Source organism: Dama dama, chromosome 25 (assembly GCF_033118175.1).
Source record: "Dama dama isolate Ldn47 chromosome 25, ASM3311817v1, whole genome shotgun sequence".
Classification (NCBI taxonomy): Eukaryota; Metazoa; Chordata; class Mammalia; order Artiodactyla; family Cervidae; genus Dama; species Dama dama.
The window spans coordinates 23,095,693-23,121,921 of NC_083705.1; positions in this window are offsets into that span (position 1 = coordinate 23,095,693).

The window sequence follows — 26,229 nt, forward strand, 5'->3', positions numbered from 1 at the left end:
ATAATACTCATTTGTAAATTCAGTTTAGTTCAGTTCAGTTGCTCAGTCGTGTCCGACTCTTTGCGACCCCATGGACTACAGCACACCAGGCTTCCTTGTCCATCACTAACTCTGGGAGCTTGTTCAAACTCATGTCCATCCAGTCGGTGATGCTATCGAACCATCTCATCCTCTGTCATCCCCTTCTCTTCCTGCCTTCAATCTTTCCCAGCATAAGGGTCTTTTCCAATGAGTCAGTTTTGCATCAGGTGGCCAAAGTGTTGGAGCTTTAGCCTTCAGTGTCAGTCCTTCCAATGAATATTCAGAACTGATTTCCTTTAGGATTGACTGCTTGGATTTCCTTGCAGTCTAAGGGACTCTCAAGAGTCTTCTCCAACACCACAGTTCAAAAGCATCAGTTCTTCAGCGCTCAGCTTTCTTTATGGTCCAACTCTCACATCCATACATGACTACTGGAAAAACCATAGCTTTGACTAGAGGGACATTTGTCATCAAAGTAATGTCTCTGCTTTTTAACATGCTATCTAGGTTTGTCATGGCTTTTCTTCTGAGGAGCAAGTGTCTTTTAATTTCATGGCTGCAGTTACCATCTGCAGTTTTTTTGGAGCCCAGGAAAAGAAAGTCTCTCACTGTTTCTATTGTTTCTCATCTATTTGCCATGAAGTGATGGGACCGGATGCCATGATCTTTGTTTTTAGAATGTTGAGTTTTAAGCCAGAGTTTTCATTCTTCTCTTTTACTTTCATCAAGAGGCTCTTCAGTTCCTCTTCACTTTATGCCATAAGGGTGGTGTCATCTGCATATCTGAAGTTATTGATATTTCTCCTGACAATCTTTTTCCAGCTTGGGCTTCATCCAGCCCAGCATTTTACGTGATGTACTCTGCATATAAGTTAAATAAGCAGAGTGACAATATACAGCCTTGACATACTCATTTTCCAATTTGGAACCAGTCCATTGTTCCACGTCCAGTTCTAACTGTTGCTTCTTGACCTGCATACAGATTTCTCAAGAGGCAGGTCAGGAGGCCTGGTATTCCCATCTCTTGAAGAATTTTCCAGTTTGTTGTGATCCACACAGTCAAACCTGGAGAAGGAAATGGCAACCCACTCCAGTATTCTTGCCTGGAGAATCTCATGGACAGAGAAGCCTGGCAGGAAATAGTCCATGAGGTTGCTAGAGTCGGAGATGACTTAGCCACTAAACAACACAGTCAAAGGCTTTGGTGTAGTCAACAAAGCAGAAGTAGATATTTTTCTGGAACTCTTATGATTTTTCTTTGATCCAATGGATATTGGCAATTTGATCTCTGGTTCCTCTGCCTTTTCTAAATCCAGGTTGACTATCTGGAAGTTCTCAGTTGACATACTATTGAAGCCTAACTTGGAGAATTTTGAGCATTACTTTGCTAGTGTGAGGTGAATACAATTGTGCGGTAGTTTGAACATTCTTTGGCATTGCCTTTCTTTGGGATTGGAATGAAAACTGACCTCCAGTCCTGTGGCCACTGCTGAGTTTTCCAAATTTGCTGGCATATTGAGTGTAGCACTTTCATAGCATCATCTTTTAGGATTTGGAATAGCTCAACTGGAATTCCATCACCTCCACTAGCTTTGTTTGCAGTGGTACTTCCTAAGGCCCACTTGACTTTGCATTCCAGGATGTCTGGCTCTAGGTGAGTGAACATACCATCATGGTTAATTGGGTTGTTAAGATCTTTTTTATATAGTTCTGTGTATTCTTGCCATCTCTTCTTAATATCTTCTGCTTCTGTTAGGTCCATATCATTTCTGTACTTTATTGTGCCCTTTTAGCTCGGAATGTTTTTGAAGAGATCTCTAGTCTTTGCCATTCTATTGTTTTCCTCTATTTATTTGCATTCATCACTGAGGAGGCTTTCTTATCTCTCCTTGCTATTCTTTGGAACTCTGCATTCAGAAGGATATATCTTTCCTTTTCTCCTCTTTGTGTTACCACTAACTACCTCTCTCCTCACTATCAAACTTAAAGAAAAGTCTATTTTAATCCAAGGTTCGTTGTGCTTTCAAGAATTAAAGGAAAAGGGACTGCATTTTAAGGTGTGTGGACCTTGGATAGAGAAAAAGGCACACTGGAGGTGAGTCTTCTGGAAATCTTTTGCCACCACTCTGCTATTTCATCCCCTGTCCCTGCAGGAAAATACTGCTGCTAGATTTGAGCATCTCCAAGCTCCTCAATAGTGGGTTTCTACTCCAGATACAACCATCTGGTTTCTACTCCCCCTGCTTCTTCTGCCTAGAGACCATTTCAACAAATTAAAAGAAAAAAGGCAACACAATTGCACTGCCCTGTTCCTATGCTGTATTTCTCTCTGGAGGTGGGGGGAGGGAATGAATGGGTCAAACTCTATGGCACATCAGAAGGACTACAGATTCAAAAACCTGCTGGGGGATTAAGCAGAAATTGTCATGTGTAGGTGCTCCTTGGCCCTCTCAGATACACAGCCCAAGTCACTTTCCTGAGAGGGAAGAAAAATAGCATCAATCCCAGAGCTGTCTCTCCCAGGGACAAATGCTGTAATCAGAATAGCAGCAGGCAGGCTTAGTTCCCTCACCTTCCCCCACATTCAAAACAGCATGAATTTACATTCCTGGGGCTGTCTGACTGCCAGATAGAAGGGTAAAGTGCAGTTGGAAATCCCACAAACAAGGGGACATTTTCTGGTTATCTAGACCCAATTTCAGCACAATCCTGATAATGGGTCCTCGGTAGCTGTCTAACTTTGATCTAACTCACATCCTAGATTCATTCCAATGTAAGATCCATCTTAGGTTTCATGTTCTCTCTATGGTAATTTTACAGAATTTGTTTTGATTTAGAATAGAGAATTAAAAAAAAAAGTATTAGTGTGAATATGAACAACTGGTATGTGTGTGAAAGTCACTTAGTTGTGTCTGACTCTTTGCGACCCCATGGACTATATAGTCCAGGGAATTCTCCAGGCCAGAATACTGGAGTGGGTAGCCTTTCCATTCTCTAGGGGATCTTCCAACCCAGGGATGGAACCCAGGTTTCCCGCATTGCAGGCAGATTCTTTACCATCTGAACAACTGCTAAGTTTCTTCAAATGGATGCTCTAAGAAACCACATGGAGACCCAAAGATGCACATTCAACCTGGGCTGGTCAAAGATGAAAAAGGACCTTTTTGGTGTGGATCTGTGACAGAAGTAAAGAAAAATATATTGAATACTGAACCCTGAGAAATTGAAAAGGTCTGAAGGAAATGATCAAGCTATTTTCTAATAGGGTCAAAAGAGATCATGTTATTATGAAAAATTCAGTGAATAAACTATTTAATAAATGATTTATTTCCACTAAAATCAGGAGAAAGTGCAATATATTGGAATGCTTATTTACTAATTTCACAAAAATTTTTGAGTGTTTTTATTAGGTGCAGATCCAGGTTTTATTGATCCTAAAGCTTATATAATTGGGGGGCCTTCTTTGAGAAAAATAATTCAAAATTAAAATACAAATTAGATATATGGTTTTGGGAGGAGCCTGTGCAATTTGAGGTTCCCTGAAATTAGGCTTTGTTGCCTTCATGATAAGGGCTTCCCAGGTGGCTCAGTGGTAAAGAATCTGTCTACCAATGCAGGAGACGCTGGAGACTTATGTTCGATCTCTGGGTTGGGAAGATCCCCTGGTGGAGGAAATGGCAATCCACTCTAGTATTCTTGCCTGGAAAATCCCATGGACAGTGAAGTCTGAAGGGCTACAGTGTGTGGGGTCACAAAGAGTCAGACATGATTGAGCGACTGAGTGCACACACACCCCTTTATAGTAAATTGCCACATTTGTTGTTTCTTATATGCACAGTGGGCATCTGGTGTTTTGCCTCATCTGATTTTATTTTCCTTTTTCTGCTAATAGCATCTTAAATTTCCTTTGAGAAAACCAGTCTTCTCTCACTTTTTGTCACATGGCTTTTGGGTGGGCATATGACTCCAACCTGATCAGGAAGAGTACTACATTCTAGTGGCCACAGATAATTGGCTTATCAATGGGTATGAAATCTAAGCTGAAGTAGTGAACTGTAGATCTTGGGACTTTTTCCAGGACTATTATGTTGAAACATATGAAATTGCCATTACTCAACCATTTTTGACCTACATAAATGACAATTTTGTATATTTCAACCTAATATTAAGAGTTTCCCTGGGGTTGCTGGTGTGATGGGATGAAAGCCTGTAGCTTCTGGGGACTGCTTTTGCTGCTTTTGGTCAACGTCAGACTCCCTGAGAGCCAACCCAGAGAACATCAGAATGCAGAGATGGAGAAAGACAGATTTCTGGGGGAGTGGGGGAGGATAATTGACATCCAACATCATAGTGGTTTCAGGTGTACAAAATACTGATTCAATATTTATCTGTATATTGCAAAATGATCACCAAAACAAGTCTACAGATCTTCCTCAGCTTACTACAATGGGGTTATTTCCCAACAAACCCATTGAAAGTTGAAAATATCATGTGAAAATGCATTTAATATGCTTAACCTACCAAATATCACAGCTTAGCCTAGCCTACCTTAAATGTGCTCAGAATACTTATGTTAGCCTACAGTTGGGCTAAACCCTCTAACACATAGCCTATTTTACAATAAAACTGTTGACTATCTCATGTAATTTATCACATACTGTACTGAAAGTGAAAAACAGAATGATTGTGTATGTACAGGGTGGTTGTGAGTATATTGGCTCTTTATCCTTGCGGTAGTGTGGCTAACTGGGAGCTACTGGTGCCTGGCATCATAAGTGAGGATCATACCGCATATCTGCTAGCCTAGAAAAAGCAAAAAAAAAAATGTCCTTCAAACCATCTTAAGTCAGGGACCATCTATGGTTAACATCCATCAACATACATAGTTACTTATTATTTTTTCTTGTGGTGAAAACTTTTAAGATTTATTCTCTTAATGACTTTAAAATATGCTATACAATATTGTTAAGTATGGCTACCATGCTGTATGTTATATCCCCTTGACTTACTTATTACTGGAAATTTGGACCTTTTGACTTCCATTTTGCACACTGCCCCCCCACCCCACCCCCACTGCTGCAATTCTGGTAACCACTCATCTGTTCTCTATATCTATGAGCTGGGCTTTTTCTTTTCTTTCCTTTCTTTCTTTTTTCTTTTTTTTTTAAGATTCCACATATAAGTGAGATTATATAGCATTTGTCTTTTTCTATCTGAATTATTTCACTTAGCATCTATCTTTCAAGGTCCATCCATGTTGTTACAAATGGCAAGATTTTATCTTTTTTAATGGCTGAATAGTATTCCTTTGCGTGTGTGTCTCTGTGTGTGTATACCACAATTTCTTTAACCATTCATCTATTGATGAACATACATGGGTTCCATGTCTCAACTGTCTTAAATAATGCTGCAATGTACATGGGGATGCATATGTCTTTTCTAGTTAATGTTTTTATTTTCTTCAGATACATATCCAAAAGTGGAATTGCTAGATCATATGGTAGTTCTATTTTGAATTTTTTGAGGAATGTCCATACTGTTTTCCACAGTGCCTACACCAGTTTACATTCTCACCAAGAGTGCACAAAGTTTCCATTTTCTCCACATCCTCACCATCTCTTGTTATTTCTTGTCTTTTCCATAAGAGCCATTCTGATAGGTATGAAGTAATATCTCATTGTGGTTTTATCCCATTTTAGATTTCTCTGATGATTTGTGATGCCAAAAACCTTTTCATGTACTATTGGCCATCTGTATATCTTCTTTGGAAAAGTGTCTATTCAGGTCTCTTTCACGCTTTTAATTGGATTTTAAAAATCAGTTAATTTACTTTTGCTAATAAGTTGTATGAATTTTTAATATATTTTGGATATTAACCTCTTACTAGATATATCATTTAAAAATATTTTCTTCCATCCAGTAGGTTTCTTTTTCATTTTGTTGATGGTTTCCATTGTCATGCCAAAGATTTTCAGTCTGATATAATTGCACCTATTTATTTATTTACTTTTTGCTTCAGTTTTGGTGTCAAACCTGAAAAATAATTGCCAAGACAGATAACAAGGAATTGATGCCTTTGTTTTCTTCTAGGAGTTTTATGGTTTCGGGTCTTAAGTTCAAATCTTTTATCTACTTTGAATTAATTTTTAGATATGGTATAAAATAGCAGTCCAATTTCATTCTTTTGGATATTGCTTTCCAGTGTCTCAACAACATTTAATTTAGAGAGACTGGCCTGGTCCCACAGTGTATTTTTGACTGCTTTGTTATAATTAATTTACTATATATGTGTAGATTTATTGTAGGGCTCTATATTCTGTTCCATTGATCTTTGCATCTGTTATTATGCTAATACCATATTTTTTTTTTTATTACTACAGCTTTGCAATGTAATTTGAAGTCAGGGAACATGATGCCTCCAGCTTTGCTTCTTTCTCAAGGTTTCTTTGGTTATTCAAGGTCTTTTATGGTTCTATACAAATTTTAGGATTATTTGTTCTATTTCTGTGGAAAATGTCATTGGAATATTGACAGCAATTGCATTGAATCTGTAGATTGCTTTGGATAATAGAAAACTTTAGCAATATAAGTTCTTCCAATCTATGAGTACAAAATATCTTTCTATGTATTTGTGTCTTATTCAATTTTTTTCATCAGTGTTTTACAGTTTTCAGTGTAAATAGGTCTTTCAGGTCCTTGGTTAAATTTGTTGCTAGATAATTTATATTCATTTTTATTTTGATGCAATTTTAGAGAGATTGATTCTTAACGATATTTCAGCACATGTATCCAATTTTGCCTTAAGTCAAAGTATACTTAGAATTTCAGTTAGGTGAATCGAATCCCTTTTAAATTAAGTTAGTGTGAGTTACTGCCGTTTGCAACCAAAAGAGTCCTGCCTAATACGATACATAAAGAATAATTTTGCACAAGTAGAAAATAAATCAAATCAATTCATTATCTAATACTTAGTGTTCACTATGAGCATGGTGGTATGTTAAAGACTAGAGAGAATACAATAAAAGATGATTCCTTCTATGATACTTAAACACACACACATGAAATCATGAAGAATAAGATATATATTAGTGTTTTCTTTTTCAGTTCAGTTGAGTCGCTCAGTTGTGTCCGACTCTTTGCAACCCCATGAATCACAGCTCGCCAGGCCTCCCTGTCCATCACCAGCTCCCGGAGTTTACTCAAACTCATGTCCATCAAGTCGGTGATGCCATCCAGCCATCTCATCCTCTGTCGTCCCCTTCTCCTCCTGCCCCCAATCCCTCCCAGCATCAGGGTCTTTTCCAATGAGTCAACTCTTCGCATGAGGTGGCCAAAGTACTGGAGTTTCAGTTTCAGCATCAGTCCTTCCAATGAAACCCAGGACTTATCTCCTTTAGGATGGACTGGTTGGATCTCCTTGCAGTCCAAGGGACTCTCAAGAGTCTTCTCCAACACCACAGTTCAAAAGCATCATAGGAGGGAGTGAAATAGAAAAGAATAGCTTTATGGCTTTCCCAGGAGATGGCAGCCATAGTGGGATAATGCCCTAAAAACTATCCCAACCTGGAGGCGGTAGTGAGGGATTTTATAGTAATAGTTCAAAGAAGGCATGATCAATTCATGGATTCTTTTGATTGCTTAATGGCAGGGTAAGTGGGAGTCAGCATCATCAAATTCTGGTTCCAACCTGTCTGGGTTCTATGTGCTTGGGGGCAGCATACTTAACTTCTCCCACTCACTGTGGGTTTCAGTGCTTTTTGCCTTTGGAAAGGGAGGCCAACCCTTGCTTTCTAGCTATTGACAATCAGTCGACTTACTTCACTACAACTCAGTGTCAGTAGATTAGCGAGCCTATCCAAGTTTGGTTTGGTAACAAGGGACTACTACTGTCTGGATTTACTGAGGCTCAGGTTCTTTGTGTCTCAGCATAGAAAGAATTCAGTGAGAGACAAAGTGATAGGTAAGAAATGGATTTATTCAGAGAGAAACATAATCCACAGACAGAATGTGGGCCATCTCAGAAGGCGAGAGAGGCCTAGCGTTATTTTCTGATGTATATAAATACTTCAAGGGATAGGATCAAGAGATGGGATCAACCTCTATAGACTGGAGTTATTAGAAAAAGCTATATGGTAGAGATGCGTCCTGACAATAATGCATCAGGATGCATCTCTATCTTATACTCTAGTGGGTAGCCATTCCCTTCTCCAGGAGATCTTCCCAACCCTGGGATTGAACCTGGGTCTCCTGCATTGTAGGCAGATTCTTTACCATCTGAGCCACAAGGGCCCTTATACATGATAGAGATGCTTCTTGAATTAGGGATATGTAGAATCTGGATAGATGAAGAAGCAGGGAGAGCTCTTCAGGGGTTGGCCTGTAGCAGAGGAAAAGCACAAGAGGGGAGTGAAGTACATGAAGAGCCTGACCTGGATATAAAAGAGGGAAGAGAGGCTAACGTGAAAAGTGCTGTGGGATAGAGGTCACAGCAATAGGAAAAATGACTTGGTTCAGGAAAAGAAGGACGATGGTAGGTGAGAAGCAGAGAAAACAGTTTTCTTTGGATGACAGTAATGTACATGATTTGAGGCCACGTTGGGAAGCAGATACACCAAAGGACAAATCTGATGCCTACCACTGCTTTCCTATACTTTCAAAGGAGTGGACTTTAAAAGTTAACTCCAGTGTTCTGAGGAATTGATGATGCAAATTATGGGCAGAGTGGGAGTTAGTGTTAGCTAAATAGGGAATGGTTCACATTCAGTTCAGTTCAGTTCAGTCGCTCAGTCATGTCTGACTCTTTGTGACCCCATGAACCACAGCACGCCAGGCCTCCCTGTCCATCACCAACTCCCGGAGTCCACCCAAACCCATGCCCATTGAGTTGGTGATACCATCCAACCATCTCATCCTCTGCCGTCCCGTTCTCCTCCTGCCCTCAATCTTTCCCAGCATCAGGGTCTTTTCCAATGAGTCAGCTCTTTGCATGAGGTGGCCAAAGTGTTGGAGTTTTAGCTTCAACATCAGTCCTTCCAATGGTTCACTTTACTTAGACCTTTTAGAACAAAAAAGAGGAGTTTCATCTTAATGCTTGGTTGGGTAAGATCTTGGACAAAAGAGGACCACTGCCATTTCTTGATTATGTGAATTATAATACGAGGCAAGTGATGCTTTAAGAAGATTAATTTGGCAGTGATCGGTAGGATGCATTGGAATGAAGAGGTAGTGAAGCCATTTATTAGGCTATTATCATAATACAAGAGGACAAGGAGCCTGAATGTGCCAGTAACAATCAGGAAGAAACTTTAAACTGTTTTAAGGTAAGTCCTAAAAAACAGACCGACTAGAAAATAATAGAAACTGTTCAATGTAAAAAGTAACAGGAATTTCAATATCTCATGGAAATAGCAAAACCCACTGACAGTCATCCCTGAAATTTGTATCTAAGTGTGACTCTATGAGCTGTTCCTGCTTTGCATGCACAGAGGACATGTCCTCACTGGCCAGACTCTTTGTCCATGGATTCCATTGGGACCTCCTTCCCATTGACCAGACCTCTTTCCATGGCTCTGGTTTGTATCCTATCTGCACCTTACCAAAGCTAGATGCTAAATCAGCCACTGCTTTTCTGGTCCTTCCAACCTTGTCTGCAGTGGCCGTTCCTTCCAACACGACTTGGTTCTTTTAAGGACACTTCTGGGGCCAGCCAAGTATGCTGAAACACACACCCGAGAAACACTGCAGTGGACAGGCTGTGTCTGAAGAACCAGTTCCTTAACTGTCCTTTGACCCAGGTCATTTCTGGCCATTCCATTTCCTACTTTGCTTCCTTCTCTGGTTCTTCTTTGCTCTCTCTTTCTCTCTCATCCTCTCTTCCTGTCTCTCCCTGTCTCTCTAATAATCGTACAACTAACATAACCGTGACTTTTTCTCCTTCTAAACATAATACATATCCAGATACGGATAAAGTCCTCTTTGTCCACCATCGCAGCCTCAGTTCTCTCCTTCTTCCCCAGAAATAATCCTTCTAATAATTTTGCTGTGCAGATCTTCTATTACACAACTGTATATTTACATGCGCCTGAAAAAAAATGTAGTATCTTCGTGTTATTTATATATATGTGTGTGTTTTACAGAAATTATATGTTGTATGCATCATTCTGCAACATGTCTTTCTTTTTTCTATTCAACATTATGCCTTTGTAGAGGCTCCTGTATTCGTGCACCTCTCCTTCAATCTTGAACTTCTGCAAGGTGTTCTGAATAATAGAAATATCACAGTTTACTAAGTCATTCCCTAATTGGAACATTTAGATTATTTCTAATATTTTAATATTATCAACAATGCTGCAGTAAAACTGTAAGCAAGCCCTCTTCTTCATGTGTGAGTAAATATTTCATTAGTTACATGAAGAACAGAATTGCTGGGTTATAGACTATATACACTTATATTTGTAACAAACATTCTGAAATGTCATTCCAAAGTGGCCATATCAAGTTATATGGTATGCTATCTATTTATGAAAGTACCTGCTTTCCCACAAACTGGTCATTTTGATATCATTAAACTTTTAAATTTGTGTCAATTTGACTTTCTTTCTTGATGCTATATTCTTACCTCTCCACCTTCCAGTTTCTCTTCCCAGGATTTCACTGATTTAGTACCCCTTAGAAAAGAATCTTTGCAGACAGACAGTCTATAGCCTGGTTATGATTCCCTCCACACATTCACCTACCACCCTTCCACCCATCATGGTCCCAGGACTCCTGCTCACATAAGTAGCCCTGAGTGGATCAGTCTATCTCTGATGGGTGGGCTTCCAAATTGCTTACTGTTAGGGAAAACAGGTAGGTCAGGGATGAGAGAAAAGAGTAAAAGATGAATTCACATTTCCTAGTCTGAGAAATTGTAAACTGGAGCTTTTCCTGATAAAATTGAACAGTTGAAGATATGAGGGCTGGAGATGAAAATGTAGAAGTCAGAAGCAAAGAAAAGTCAGGGAAGTGTTGAGTATGGTGTGTGTCCAGGAAGCAGTAAGTATAGAAAATGAAAATGGGAGAGGAATGATTACTCTCAAGACATCATCAGATAAGAGAAGGGATACAGCAGAGGGATGGAGGAGGGACTGCCAGGGAGACAGAAAGAAACCACTGGGTGAAGTGTCACAACATGAAGGGCAGAGTCCCTTTCAAGGTGTGAGCTGCCTATTGTTCCAGAGGGCCTTAGAAAAATACCTTTTGGCACGAAGAGGTCATTGTGGAATGTTGTGTAAATCTATAGAACAAAAGGAATAAAACCTAAACTGTAAATGAGCAATGAGGGGTGGAAGAAGCAGGCCGGGACCATGAGTATGATGGGAAGGACAGAGTTAGGACAGTTGTTACAGTATGGCAGATTCTGATAAGTATGCGCTTACCTTTTAAAGGATGTGTTTGGAAGGGCTTCCCTGGTAGCTCAGTTGTTAAAGAATTTGCCTGCAATTCAGGAGACCCCAGTTCGATTCCTGGGTTGGGAAGATCTGCTAGAAAAGGGATAGGCTACCCAGTCCAGTATTCTGGCCTGGAGAATTTCATCGACTGTATAGTTCATGGGGTCACAAAGAGTTGGACATGACTGAGCAACTTTCACTTTGGAAGAAAAAGGAAAAACCAGTGGGTAAGCAAAGATAAAAGTTGCATTAACAGAAAGACATAATTACAGAAAAAGGCATCAGAGGAGAGAAGAATGTAGTCTACCATGCAAAGGAATGGAAAGCTACTGATTTTTTTGCAAATGAAAACAGTGTGGATAATCTTTCCTAGAATCTTTTATGGGAATTCCAGTGTTGCTGATCTCAGTTTAACACTGAAAATAAAATCCATGTTTAAAGTATTTAGGTCTTTAGGATAGGTTAATAAAATAATCTCTTGAATAAATAAAGGGCTACAAAATAACACCATTAGATGGCTCTGAGTATTGAGGCATTTGAACTCTTGTGTTTTCAATCTAATTACTGAAATTCTGATGCAACGGTGGGTGGTAAAGGACATTCAGAGTCTCCCACTAGGAAGGTCACCTCAAAACCTCACTTGTATTTTTTTCTCCAAGGTTGGTTCTGGAAGAAGATACTACAATTCCTTACAATTACCTGTTCTAGCAACCAACAAACTTTGCAGTCAGGACATTGTTCTTTCTGCATATTCTAAATTTTTTCCTGGAGCAATTTAATTCCATTTCCTTAGTGAATATAGGAAATACAGAGCATTTGGTGCCAGACTGGAAGTAAGATGGATGAGTTAAAATAAAAACTCCTTTTCCAAAAGATGATGTAACTAAGTCTTTTAGACTCTGACAGAAATGGGGAGAGAATTAGGTTGAGAGAGTGTCCCTTAACTCCAAGGCATAGAAGATCTCGGGTTTTTCTTCCCTGAAGGAATTGGGGAATAAGAGGGTGCTTCCGGGGAAGGTAAGATGGAGGTTTCTACATCAGACTAGGATAGATTCCAGCCCCTCCCACCTGGCTTGTTCCGCCCTCTGTCCATTTCCGTGGAAGTTGGAAGGACGAATCTGATGTCTCTCTTCTGATTGTCTGGCAGGAGGAGAAAGTGTTTGACTTCCAATCTGGCAGCGAATGCAGTCACAGTACTCTGGCTCATTCAAAACTGCCAGTGCAGACTCCATCCCTAGTTCTACTGATTTGCTGCCCGACCAAGGGTACGATGAGGCTGCCATCCTCTTTACAGGAACCCTTACCTTCTTAAAGAGTCATATCAGGTCACCTATCAGGTTTTTTCCTTCCAGGCAAAAATAATTCAGTTCCCGCATCTTTCCCTTAAAGATGCATACAAACATTTTTTAAACTTCAAAATAATTGAAAGTAATTTCTATAATAAGGCCTCTAATAATAGTGCGATTAAAGTAAAAGCTATTTCTTATACCTTCGTATTATAGTTAAATAATATATTGAGGCTCTAACTACTGCTTTTAAAATTAAATGACTGCTTTAATAATCTATGTGATCCAAATGACAGGAAATCATTCTCACCTTATATGACGATATTAGTAAGAGAAAATTTGTAGCAATAGACTTTTAAATTAGGCCAAAAAAGGCATTAAATAGATAAGACAGAAATAAAGGTTGTTAACCAGAAATATTAGAAGGAAAGACCTTTGTTTTGGTGCTTGACTATTTTTTTGTGTGTGCATTAAAAGGAGCTGATGATTCCTTCCCTTTTATAAATCACATCTTCCTTGTTAATCTATAATTATAATTGCAATGAAAATTACTAAAAAGTTCTCGGATAAATAGACTGGGAAGGACTCCACATCTGGAGGAAATGTCTGAATCTGCATAGTCAAGGGTATAGTGAGGAAGAAGAAACTGGTAGAGAATGATTGATAGACAATCCTTCATTACAAGACTAAAGGACAACAGAGAATTTCAGCTTTGTTCAATAGCTGAAAGCATCATCAACAAAACCTCACTGAATGTCTGGTGTTTTTAGACTCTCAGAGACATCCAAACATATATCTAAGATGGCAAGTGCTAAATGTCAAATCTCATTCCTGACAGTGAGGGATTCCCAGAATCTGGTAGTATTGGCTGACAGAGAAGAGGAAGAAGAAAATCTGGACAGGAATTGGAAACAGGATAACTGATCTTTGGTGGGGAACTATCTGTTAATTACATTGTGTCCAAAGAGACAGGACAAAGTTGGTATAATTAGTATTAGCCCAAGTGTTCATGGAGTCTAACTTAGTGGAGGTTTTAGGGGGTCATGTTAAAAAATATGACTGATGTACCTACTAGTTGCTGGGGATGCAAAGACAAATAAGGCAAATCTCTGCCAAAGAGAAATTTATAACAGAAGTGGAAATGATAATATACAGGGTGGCGGAACCATCTGTGAAAGAATTCTCTTGTTAGTGAGCAGACAGAGAACATGGAAGGAGGCTGACAAGAGTTCAAAAACCTGAGGGGTCATATAGAAGTGGGCTGAAATATAGAGCTGGATTCCATTTTCTAGAAGGAACTGGAGAGCTGAAGAAAAATTTGAAGCAGAAGGTCAGTGATATGAGTGATGCCAACAGTCTTGGACACAGACAAGGCCTGTAATCCAATGACCACATTGGTATACAAACTTATCCACACCACGGTGAATGAAAAATATTGCCTGCCGCATCAGTAAGCAAAGGATGTTGCAGCCATCAAGTCATCACATTATAGTTATCCCTGTAGGAGGCCTGCTCCCTGGCAGTCAACTGCTACGGACAGTTCTGACAGAGCGCCTGAGAAAACTCAGGTTGAGGAAGGACATGATACTGGCCCCAGAGAGCTGAGAGGCATGGCAGAGGAAGGATTTCAGTGATTCCAGACTCTTGCATCTTTCATATACAGAAAGGCAATAAATTCCTTGAGATATCTGTTTCTCTTTTTAATTAACAGTAATCTTTAGATTTTCCAAGTATTTGGTCTTCGTTGTAAAAACCCCCATATACCCTGGCTCTCCTCCCCCTTCCTCTTTGGAACCGTCTCTCAGAGTGATAGGAGATGAGGTGTTCTGGGTTTAAGTCCTCAGTTTTGTCTGCTGAGTAAAACATAACTCTCAACTTTTAGGTTGTACATTTTTTTCCGCCCCAGAAAACACCAGGTATCTGACCTTGGCCAACGAGTCTGATTTTATTTTTTTAATTATTTTTTTTATTTTTGGCTGTGATGGGTCTTTATTGCAGTGCTCAGGCTCTTTGTTGTGGCATGAAATCTTCTCTAGTTACAGTGCATGGTCTCTCTAGCTGTGGCAGCGGGCTCAGTAGTTGCAGCACATGGGCCTAGTTACCCCGCGGCCTGTGGGATCTTAGTTTCCAAAGGTCAAACACAGTCAGTCCCCTGCATTGGACGACGAATTCTTTATCACTGGACCACCAGGAAAGTCCCAAGACTGATTTTATTTTTCATTTTTTTAACCTTTTTATTTTATATTGGAGTATAGCCAATTAACAATGTTGTGGAATAGTTTCAAGTGAAGAGCAGAGGGTCTCAACCATACATATACATGTATCCATTTCCCCCTAAACTCGCCTCCCATCCAGGCTGCCATGTGATACTGAGTTCCCTGTGCTATACAGCAGGATCTTGTTGGTTATCTATTTTAAACATAGCAGTGAGTACAGGCCAAGACTGGTTTTAGATCTGGAGACTTCTGGTGCACTACCTGTCTTAGAGAGGAGTGTCTTGGAAGCCGGCAGTAGAACTGAGCCGGTTCGTGACATACATAATTTGACTACAGCTGGGGAAGAGGGGTGCTCAAATTTATTACTAAAAGAATAGTGGGATGAATTGCTCATAGAGGAAGGAGCCAGCAGACTGCTGAATTTGTAAAGAAAATTTGGGGGAATAAATGAAATTTAAGGTCTTGTGGTCTTGAAGAAAAAGGATGGGGCTTAGATAGGGAGAAGAAATGGGGAAAGCATTCAAGTCAGGGGAATTGGTATAAACAAAAGCACAAGAGGGGGTTCAAATGCACAGTATGTGTGGGGAATGGTAAGTACATGAGCTTGGCTGGATCAGAGGGTTTGTATAAGCAAATAATAATCAAGTAGATTGGAAAAGTGGGTTGGAGCCAGACTGTAAAAGACCCTGAAACACCATGCTAAGTATTTTGGACTGCATCCTATAAACAATAGAGAAAATTGATTTTATTTTTCAGTTTGGAGTGGAAGTCTAGCAATATTTTGCGAAGGTTAATCTGGTATCAGTGTGTGGAATGGGTAAAGTAGAGGTCAGAATGAGACAGAGTGTTGCCATTAAGATAGAGGAGCCTGGGATTCCGTAGAAGTGGTGGAAAGGAATGAGGAGCTGTAACGGGCATTACAAAGGAAGACTTTATAGGTGGTACTGAGTGCCTCCAGAATTTTATAGTTAGGAGGATGAATAATGATGAAACCATGCCTGAAATCTCAAACTCCAGAGGAGAAGCTGGTTTCATGGGAAAATCATTAACTTAGATTTAGATGTGCTAAATTGAGGTGATAATAATACAGGTCATTATAAATGCCAGGCCTGAAGCTCAGTAAAGAAATTATGGTTTAAGTTGTATGTCTGAGAATCCTCCTAGTAGAAGTGAAAGTTTAAGCCCAGAGAAAAAATGATTCTCCAGGAGAATATGTAGAACACTGATTCTCCACCCAGGCCATGTATTATAATCACTGGTGCTGTGGAGCAGTTGTTTCTGCCTGCCCCCTCTTCTGCTAACAGAAGACCTCTGCTCCTTTTAGGAGCTGTCTCTGCTTCTCTCCCTGTGATTCTGTTTGTGGGCAGGAGAAGGCTACAATTATGGGATCTTCTCTTCTCCATCATAAAGGAGAGCCTGCCACCTAATACGGACAATCAGAGCATCTAGCCTCTAATTATAGTGATGGTCCAAAGGTAGGGACATGACCCAGTGCCCTCTTAGTATTTAGCCTGTAGACCAAGGTAAAGAGGGCCTGACCCTTTTCTCTGTAATCATTAACTGTGTGGATGATGAGAACCAGAAGCTTCCTATGTTCTGCTCTTCCACCATGTAAAGAAAGCCTGCCTGACAATGAAGCCACCTCATAGTGAAGCAGAGATGGTCCTAATGACATCATTTGAATCCCTAGAACAAGGAGTTCTTGCATGTAGTCCTACCACATATCTGCTAACATGACCACTTCATTTATATGCCATCATATCACACTGGGCACAGTAATCCAAGTCTAGGCTCTGACCAGTAACCCTGAAGAAGCTAAAGTTGAATGGTTCTATGAAGACCTACAAGACCTCCTAGAACTAATACCCAAAAAAGATGTCCTTCTTATTATAGGAGACTGGAATGCAAAAGTAGGAAGTCAAGAGATACCTGGAGTAACAGGCAAATCTGGCCTTGGAATCAAAATGAAGCAGGGCAAAGGCTAACAGAGTTTTGAAGAGAGAACACACTGGCCATAGCAAACACCCTCTTCCAACAACACAGGAGAAGACTCTATATATGGACATCACCAGATGGTCAATACCAAAATCAGATTGATTATATCTTTTGCAGCTAAAGATGGAGAAGCTCTATACAGTCAGCAAAAACAAGACTGGGAGCTGACTGTGGCTCAGATCATGAACTCCTTGTTGCCAAATTCAGACTTAAAGTGAAGAAAGTAGGGAAAACCACTAGACTATTCAGGTATGACCTAAATCAAAATCCTTATGATTATACAGTGGAAGTGAGAAATAGATTCAAGGGATTAGATCTGATAGAGTGCCTGAAGAACTATGAACAGAATTTTCATGACATTGTACAGGAGGCAGGGATCAAGACCATCCCCAAGAAAAAGAAATGCAAAAAGGCAAAATGGTTGTCTGAGGAGACCTTACAAATAGCTGTGAAAAGAAGAGAAGCTAAAGGCAAAAGAGAAAAGAAATGATATACCCATTTGAATGCAGAGTTCCAAAGCACAGCAAGGAGAGATAAGAAAGCCTTCCTCAGTGATCAATGCAAAGCAATAGAGGAAAACAATGAAATGGGAAAGACTAGAGATTGCTTCAAGAAAATTAGAGATACCAAGGGAACACTTCATGCAAAGATGGGTACAAAAAAGGACAGAAATTGTATGCTTCTAAAAAAGCCTCTTGATGAAAGTGAAAGAGGAGAGTGAAAAAGTTGTCTTAAAGCTTAACATTCAGAAAACTAAGATCATGGCATCTGGTTTCATGGGAAATAGATGGGGAGACAGTGGAAACAGTGTCAGACTTTAATTTTTTGGGCTCCAAAATTAATGCAGATGATGATTGCAGCCATGAAATTAAAAGACGCTTACTCCTTGGAAGCGAAGTTATGACCAACCTAGATAGCATATTAAAAAGCAGAGACATTACTTTGCCAACAAAGGTCTGTCTGGTCTAGCCTATGGTTTTTCCAGTGGTCATGTATGGATGTGAGAGTTGGACTGTGAAGAAAGCTGAGCCCGAAAAATTGATGCTTTTGAACTGTGGTGTTAGAGAAGACTCTTGAGAGTCCCTTGGACTGCAAGGAAATCCAACCAGTTCATTCTAAGGGAGATCAGTCCTGGGTGTTCATTGAAAGGACTGATGCTGAAGCTGAAACTCCAATACTTTGGCCTCCTCATGCAAAGAGTTGACTCATTGGAAAAGACCCTGATGCTGGGAGGGATTGAGGGCAGGAGGAGAAGGGGATGACAGAGGATGAGATGGTTGGATGGCATCACTGACTCAATGGACATGGGTTTGAGTAAACTCTGGGAGTTGGTGATAGACAGGGAGGCCTGGCATGCTGTGACTCACGGGGTCGCAAAAAGTCAGACACAACTGAGTGACTGAACTGAACTGAACTGAACAGAAGCAGAAGATATTAAGAAGAGGTGGCAAGAATACACAGAAGAACTATACAAAAAAGATCTTCATGACCCAGATTACCATGATGGTGTGATAACTAACCTAGAGCCAGATGTCTTGGAATGTGAAGTCAAGTGGGCCTTAGGAAGCATCACTATGAACAAAGCTGGTGGAGCTGATGGAATTCCAGTTGAGCTATTCGAAATCCTAAAAGATGATGCTGTGAAAGTGCTGCACTCAATATGTCAACAAATTTGGAAAACTCAGCAGTGGCCACAGGACTGGAGAAGGTCAGTTTTCATTCCAATCCCATAGAATGGCAATGCCAAAGAATGTTTAAGCTACCACACAGTTGTATTCATCTCACACGTTAGCAAAGTAATGCTCAAATTTCTCCAAGCCAGGCTTCAACAGTACATGAACTGAGAACTTCCAATGTTCAAGCTGGATTTAGAAAAGGCAGAGGAACCAGAGGTCAAATTGCCAACATCCGCTGGATCATCAAAAAAGCAAGAGAGTTCCAGAAAAACATCTATTTCTGCTTTATTGACTATGCCAAAGCCTTTGACTGTGTGGATCACAGCAAACTGGGGGAAATTCTTCAAGAGATGGGAATATCAGACCACCTACCTGCCTCCTGAGAAATATGTATGCAGGTCAGGAAGCAACAGACTGGTTCCAAATCGGGAAAGGAGTAGGTCAAGACTGTATGTTGTTACCCTGCTTATTTAACTTATATGCAGAGTACATCATGAGAAATGATGGGCTGGCTGAAGCCCAAGCTGGAATCAAGATTGCCAGGAGAAATATAAATAACCTCAGATATGCAGATGACACCACCCTTATGGCAGAAAGTGAAGAACTAAAGAGCCTCGTGATGAAAGTGAAAGAGGAGAGTGAAAAAGTTGGCTTAAAGCTCAATGTTCAGAAAACTAAGATCATGGCATCTGGTCCCACCACTTCATGGCAAATAAATGGAGAAACAATGGAAACAGTGAGAGACTTTATTTTTTTGAGCACCAAAATTACTGCAGATGGTGATTCCAGCCATGAAATTAAAAGACGCTTGCTCCTTGGAAGAAAAGCTATGACCAACCTAGACAGTATATGAAAAAGCAGAGACATTACTTTACCAACAGAGGTCTGTCTAGTCAAACTGTGGCTTTTCCAGTAGTCACGTATGGATGTGAGAGTTGGACTATAAAGAAAGCTGAGTGCCGAAGAATCGATGCTTTTGAACTGTGGTGCTGGAGTAGACTCTTGAGAGTCCCTTGGACTGCAAGGAAATTCAAGCAGTCAATCCTAAAGGAAATCAGTCCTGAATGTTCATTGGAAGGATTGATGCTGAAGCTGGAACTCTAATTCTTTGGCCACTTGATTTGAGGAACTGACTCATTGAAAAAGACCCTGATGCTGGGAAAGATTGAAGGTGGGGGGAGAAGGGAATGACAGAGGATAAGATGATTGGATGGCATCCCTGACGTGATGGACATGAGTTTGTGTAGGCTCCCGGAGTTAGTGATGGACAGGGAAGCATAGCGTGCTGCAGTCCATGGGGTCGCAAAGAGTTGGACACAACTGAGTGACTGAACTGAACGGAGGCGAGTTGAGCGGAGAGAGCACTGAGGAAGGCTGCCTGACACGAACTGGCTGCATCACTTTTGGTTGTTTCAGTCTTTGTAATGAAGGAATAGTTCTGTGTTTTGATTGCAGTGGTGGTTTCACAAAACTACTCCTGTGATAAAATGACGGATCTACACACACTCATTGTGCCAATGTCAGTTTCCTGGGTTTGATACTGTACTATGGTTATTTAAAATATAAATGAACTGTGGGAGTCGAGTGAAAGGAAACTTTTCAACTTTCTGTAAATCCACAATTCTGCCTATATCTTTTAAACTTCTTGTAAATCTACAATAATTTCAAAGTAAAAATCTTTAAAAATTGCTGCTTATGGAAGACATTTAAATATAAAGATATAGAAAAGTGAAAAGTCTAAAAGTTAAGGGCTGAGAAAATATATTCCATGCAAATAATAACAAAATTAAGTTAACAGATATGTTATTATCAGAAATAAGTAGACTTTAAAATAAGAGGCACTAATGTGAGATAATGAGAGTGACTCCTTGGTGGAAAAACTGTAATTTATTAGGAAACTATCTGATAATATAACCTCAACATATGTAAAGCAAAACTTTACCTAATCAAAGGAGAAATAGACAAACCCACAGTCTATAATGGGAGATTTTAAGATACTTTCTCAGTAATTCATAGATCAAACTGATAAAAATTCAGTAGTAATACAGATCCTTAGGACAATAAAGTGACATATGCCTAGGGTTCTACAACTACAGAATATATGCATTTAGGAAAATCAACTCCCTACTGGGTCATAAAGCAAGTTTCAACAATTTTTAAAGACTGGAAGACTTTATTCTTTGTCAATACTGCAGTTAGGTTTGCAATCACAAACGAGATAACTAGAAAATTCTGTATGTTTAGAAATTGGTAAAATCATATTTATAATAACTAATGTGTCCAGTAACCCATATTGGAAATTTAAAATAATGTTGACATTGGGTGATGAAAGTCATATATTAAAACTGTTTAATTCATCTAAAGTAGTATCTAGAGGGTGATTTCGGGCCTTAATTGTTTATATTAGAAGAGAAGAAGGACTTAAGTATCCGAGTCAAGGTGTTAAAAAAAAAAAAAAGAATAGTAGAGAAGAAGCTCACAGAAAATATTAGGAAGAAAACAATAAAGGTAAAAATAGTAATCAATGAAATGGTAAACAAACTGACAATAGAAAGGATCAAGACAAAAGTTGGTTTTTTTGAAAGAGGAACATATTTCACAAAAAGTTGGTTTTTTTGAAAGAGGAACATATTTCACAAAACTCTGGCAAAACTGAATAAAAGAGGAGGCATATATAAACAATATCAGTAATTTTAAAAAGAGGTTATTACTACAGATGTTTCAGAAGAAACTACATGAAGAAGACAGTAAGAGGCTCTTAGGAACAACTTTATACCAACACACTCCAAAATTAGATGACATAGAAAAATTCTTAGAAAAACATGTGTTAAGAAATTAAGATAAAATTCTCTTCATAAAGGAAAAAATACAAGTCCCAGATGGCTTTACAGGCAAGTTTTATCAAACATTTAAGCAAAAAATAATCCCAGTCTTAAGGAAATTATTCTAGAATGTAGATAGAGGGAACATTCCTGATAATATGAAACTACCATTATTTTGACAAGGATAGAACAAGAAAGGAAAGTTATAGGTCAATCTCACACATTAATGTATATGGACAACCCTAAACGAAATAGTAGCTATCAAAATCTATGGATGAAAATGTTAGTTTATTATTACCAAGTTGGGTTTATTCCTTCTATGAAAGGTTGATTTAATAAAAGAAAACCACTAAAATTTTCATTTCAGCTTAAAGGAGAAAAATTATATCATGATTTTAACAAATAAAACTATTCAATAAAATTTCACAGTCATTCAACATAAACAGTCCTCAAGCAATCTAAGAAATGGAAAATTATGGAAACCCTGAAAACAGTCCCTTTAAGATTAGAAAATCTACCAAGTGCCTGCCATCACTACTTGTGTTCAACATTGAATTAGAGACCCCAACCAGCAAGGTAATGTAAGAAGAAATCAAAGATATAAGAGTTGGAAAGGAATTGTTCTATGTATGAAGAAAACCTAAAATATAATCTACAAATAAATTATCATAATTAAAAGAAGTAAAACATACTCTTTTTTAATAGGTGAGAAACTAGATGACATGAAAGAAAAATAAAATACTTACATATTATCTTAACACCCAGAAAAGATCAGATGTAACATGTTGGTACTTTCTGGTAATTTTTTCTCTATGTATTTTCTTAATTTTTATTTTTTTCACATACCTAACATTGTATGGGCTTCCCTGGTGGCTCAGCTGATAAAGAATCCACCTGCAGTGCAAGAGACCTGGGTTTGATCCCTGGGTTGGGAAAATCTTCTGGAGAAGCAAATGGCTACCTACTCCAGTATTCTGGCCTGGAGAATTCCATAGACTACATATGCATTTCTGTAGACTTGCTTTTCATTTTAGCCTGGCTTATTTTTAAAAATTATTTTAAAAATTAGCTTGCTGATATAACATTTTCTTGTATGGATGATAATAATTACTTATTAATTTTCCAAATGTTTATGGAGTTTTCCAAAAGTTTCTATTGTAAATAACCTGTGGTAAAGAGCTTTGTCTATGTCACGGTACACCCTTGTGATGTATTCTTAAAACGAGGCCTATCAGGACTTTGGTTCCTTACGGTCTTTAAAGATCAAAACTGTCCTAAAGACCCTTAATAAATATTACTGAATTGCTCTCCAAACTGATATGAATTAAACTGCAACTATCAGATGACATGTTTTCAACTTATGAAACCTGAGAATAATTTGATATTATCATTTGAATTAAATTTGAATATCATTTATATTTGCAAGTTTTTAAAATAAATTTTATTTTGTAGAGTAGTTTTAGATTCAGAGCAAAATTGAGAGAAAGGTTTAGAAATTTCCCATATGTTCTCTGTCCCTACATATTCATAGCTTCACCCATTATCAATATCCTCTGCCAGAGACATATATTTGTTATACTGATGAACATAAATAATAGGAGTTTATATCCTATCTTATTCTTGTATTTTTTTGTTTACTAGTGAGGTTGAATTTTTTCATGTTTTTGACCCACTAATACTTTTCCATGTATTTTCTATCTCCTTTCCCCACTTAACTATGGTAGTTCAAGTATTTTTGTGATTTGAAAAATTCAGATTAACCAATACTGTCATTTCTCCAGTTTGGTTTATTGCTTTCTATTCACAAATAATAATTTTTATTTTCTTTCATAAGATGTACAGCAAAAAATTGAATACTATTATATTTTAATGGGCATACCATGTTTTTAGTGAAAATTATTATTTTGCTTCAGAGTAATTGAGAAACATTAGAACATCATATAATACATATTACCTAAAATGCAGGACATAGAAGAAAGAAAAGAAGGTAGCTTTAGAGCTGCAAAAGGCCACAGTGGTTCAGGTTTTGTTGTTGTTTAGTCACTAAGTCATATCAGGCTCTTTTGTGCCCCCATGGACTATAACCCATTAGACTCCTCTGTCCATGGGCTTGAATACTGGAGTGTGTTGCCATTTCCTTCTCTACGGGATCGTCCTGACCCAGGGATTGAACCCGAGTCTCCTTCATTGGCAGGTAGATTCTTAGTCACTGAGCCGTTTGGGAAGCTCTAGATTAAATGTATCTATGGTAATAACTCTCTTTTCTGGGAAAAATCCACAATTTAAATTCATTGAAGTAGATAAGAAGCCCATTCACACTGCTTCCACTGACCACTCTCTCCTTCTATGCCAATGTTCCTAAACAGGGAGAATTTATAATAAGTATATTGTTTAATATTAACTTTAACAGAAAGCAATATAAGTTTAAAAATGCATTTAAAGGTGACTACTAACAGAATTGAAAACTTCCATAATATTGGAAATTTAAAGTATTGAGGAAGAGGGGAAACTTCTAGTAAATGACTGTGAAGTGACCTTATTATGTGAACCACTCAACAGATAATAATTATAATAACTGGATAAGATATTTTAAAATGCCATGAATTAATGGTACTGGAAAGCATTGGCAACAGAAGTCAGAAAAATGTTTTCTCTTGCAAAAACTGCAACTGGAAGAGGTAATTGCAAGGTTATGACTTGACCTGAGAAGGACTTGGCCTGAAGGTTCGTCCTAAACCCCAAAGCTATAGAGCTGGGAAATCACAGATGTAAACCACAGCCTTACTAGTTGAAGTGCCAGATCAGACTTCAAAGTTGAAAAAGCAGCTGGAAATATAAGGAGATAGTCTGAGAGGGACAATAATAAAGAGTAAAACCCAAAATCTAAGTTGCTTCAGTTATGTCCAACTCTCTGATCCTACAGACTGTAGCCCACCAGGCTCCTCTGTCCATGGGATTCTCCAGGAAAGAATACTGGAGTGGGTTGCCATGCCCTCCTCTAAGAGATCTTCCCAACCCAGAGACTGAATCAGCATCTCTCTCTTTTTTTTTTTTCCATTTATTTTTATTAGTTGGAGGCTATTTATTTTACAATATCGTAGTGGTTTTATGAATCTGCATCTCTTATGTGGGTCTTTTACATGGGTCTCACGTCTCCTGCAATGGCATGTGAGTTTTTTTTTACTGCTAACGCCACTTGGGAAGCCCTAAATTCCTGGGTGACAGTTAAACCCACATATGGTATTCAGGGGACACAGCAAAAAAAAAAAAAAAAAAAAAAGGCAAACTTGAAAAAAATAGAGTTTAACAGGGTAAAAAGAGTTGTGAATTTCTGTCTTTTTTTCCCTTTTTTTTTTTTTTTTAATCAAATACATTTCCCAACTGTGTGCAGTTTGGGCAAGATAAAGCTGAAAATTTAGGATTTGAAATGTTAGAGAACAGAGCCTGGGAACTATAGATTATTTTGAAATGGGGGATGTGAGTTTCCTGGAAACAAGAAAACTTTAGAGTGAGTCTTCAAATATAAGGCTAATATCTATCCAAATCCTTGGGTGAACTGAAATCATACAGGCACAGAGTGTGCCCCAAGCTAACATAGGAGTAACTGAACCACCATAAGATTAGAACTGATATATCAGTTGTTAAATAAGTCAGAGCATACTAAATGTTCAATATGAATTTAGGCAAGTGAATTACCCAAGAGAATAAAAAAGATAGAAATCTTCAAATGAACACAACAAAATTCTAAGTCACTACATATTATTATATAGATAGTGTCTAGTTTCCAACCAAATATTACTAGATGTGCAAAGAAATAGGAAAGTGTGACCCATGCTCGGGAAAAATGGAAGTCAATTAAAAAAAATGACTCCATATGGGTCCAGATGTTGACTTAGAAGACCAAGACTTCAAAGCAAACACTATCAATATATTCACAGAATTAAATGAAAATATTTCCAGTGAACTAAAAAATAAACATTCTTCGTCATCTGCAGATGAACACAACACAATTCTAAGTCATTGCATATTATTGTATAGATTACATAGGGCCTAGTTTCCAACCAAATATCACTAGATGTGCAAAGAAATAGGAAAGTGTGACCCATACTCAGAAAAAGTAGGAGTCCATAAAAAAGTAACTCCAAGGGGTCCAGATGTTAGCCTAGCAGACCAAGACTTCAAAGCAACTACTATAAATATATTCACAGAATTAAACAAAAATATGTCCAGTGAACTAAAAATAAATGTTCTCAGTCATTTTTGTTTGTTTGTTTGGCAGTTTTGATCCTTTCAGTTTCCATGTAAATTTTAGGATTAGTTTGTCAATTTCTGCAAAAGAGCTTGTAAGTTTTTTGATAGGGATATACAGAAACTGTAGATCAATTTGATATCAATATTGAGTCTTCAAATCTATGAACATGGGATGTCCTGTTCCATTCACACTTGTGCTTCTGAATCCTTGAGTTCTGCACCTATGAATTCAACCAACTGGGGTTTGAAACTATATGAAAGAAAATTCAGAAAGTTCTAAAAATCAAGACTTGAATTTGTCAGGAACTGGCAACTGTTCACTTTGTCTTTAATTGTGTTACAACTATTTACAAAGGCTTTATGTTGTATCAGGCGTTATAAATAATCTAGAGATGATTTAAAGAATGTGGGATGATGTGTGTAGGTTATAGGCTTCCCTGGTGGGCTCCGCTGTTAACGAATCCACCTGCAATGTAGGAGACCCAGGTTCGATTCCTGGGTAGGGAAGATCCCATGCAGAAGGCAACATGTAA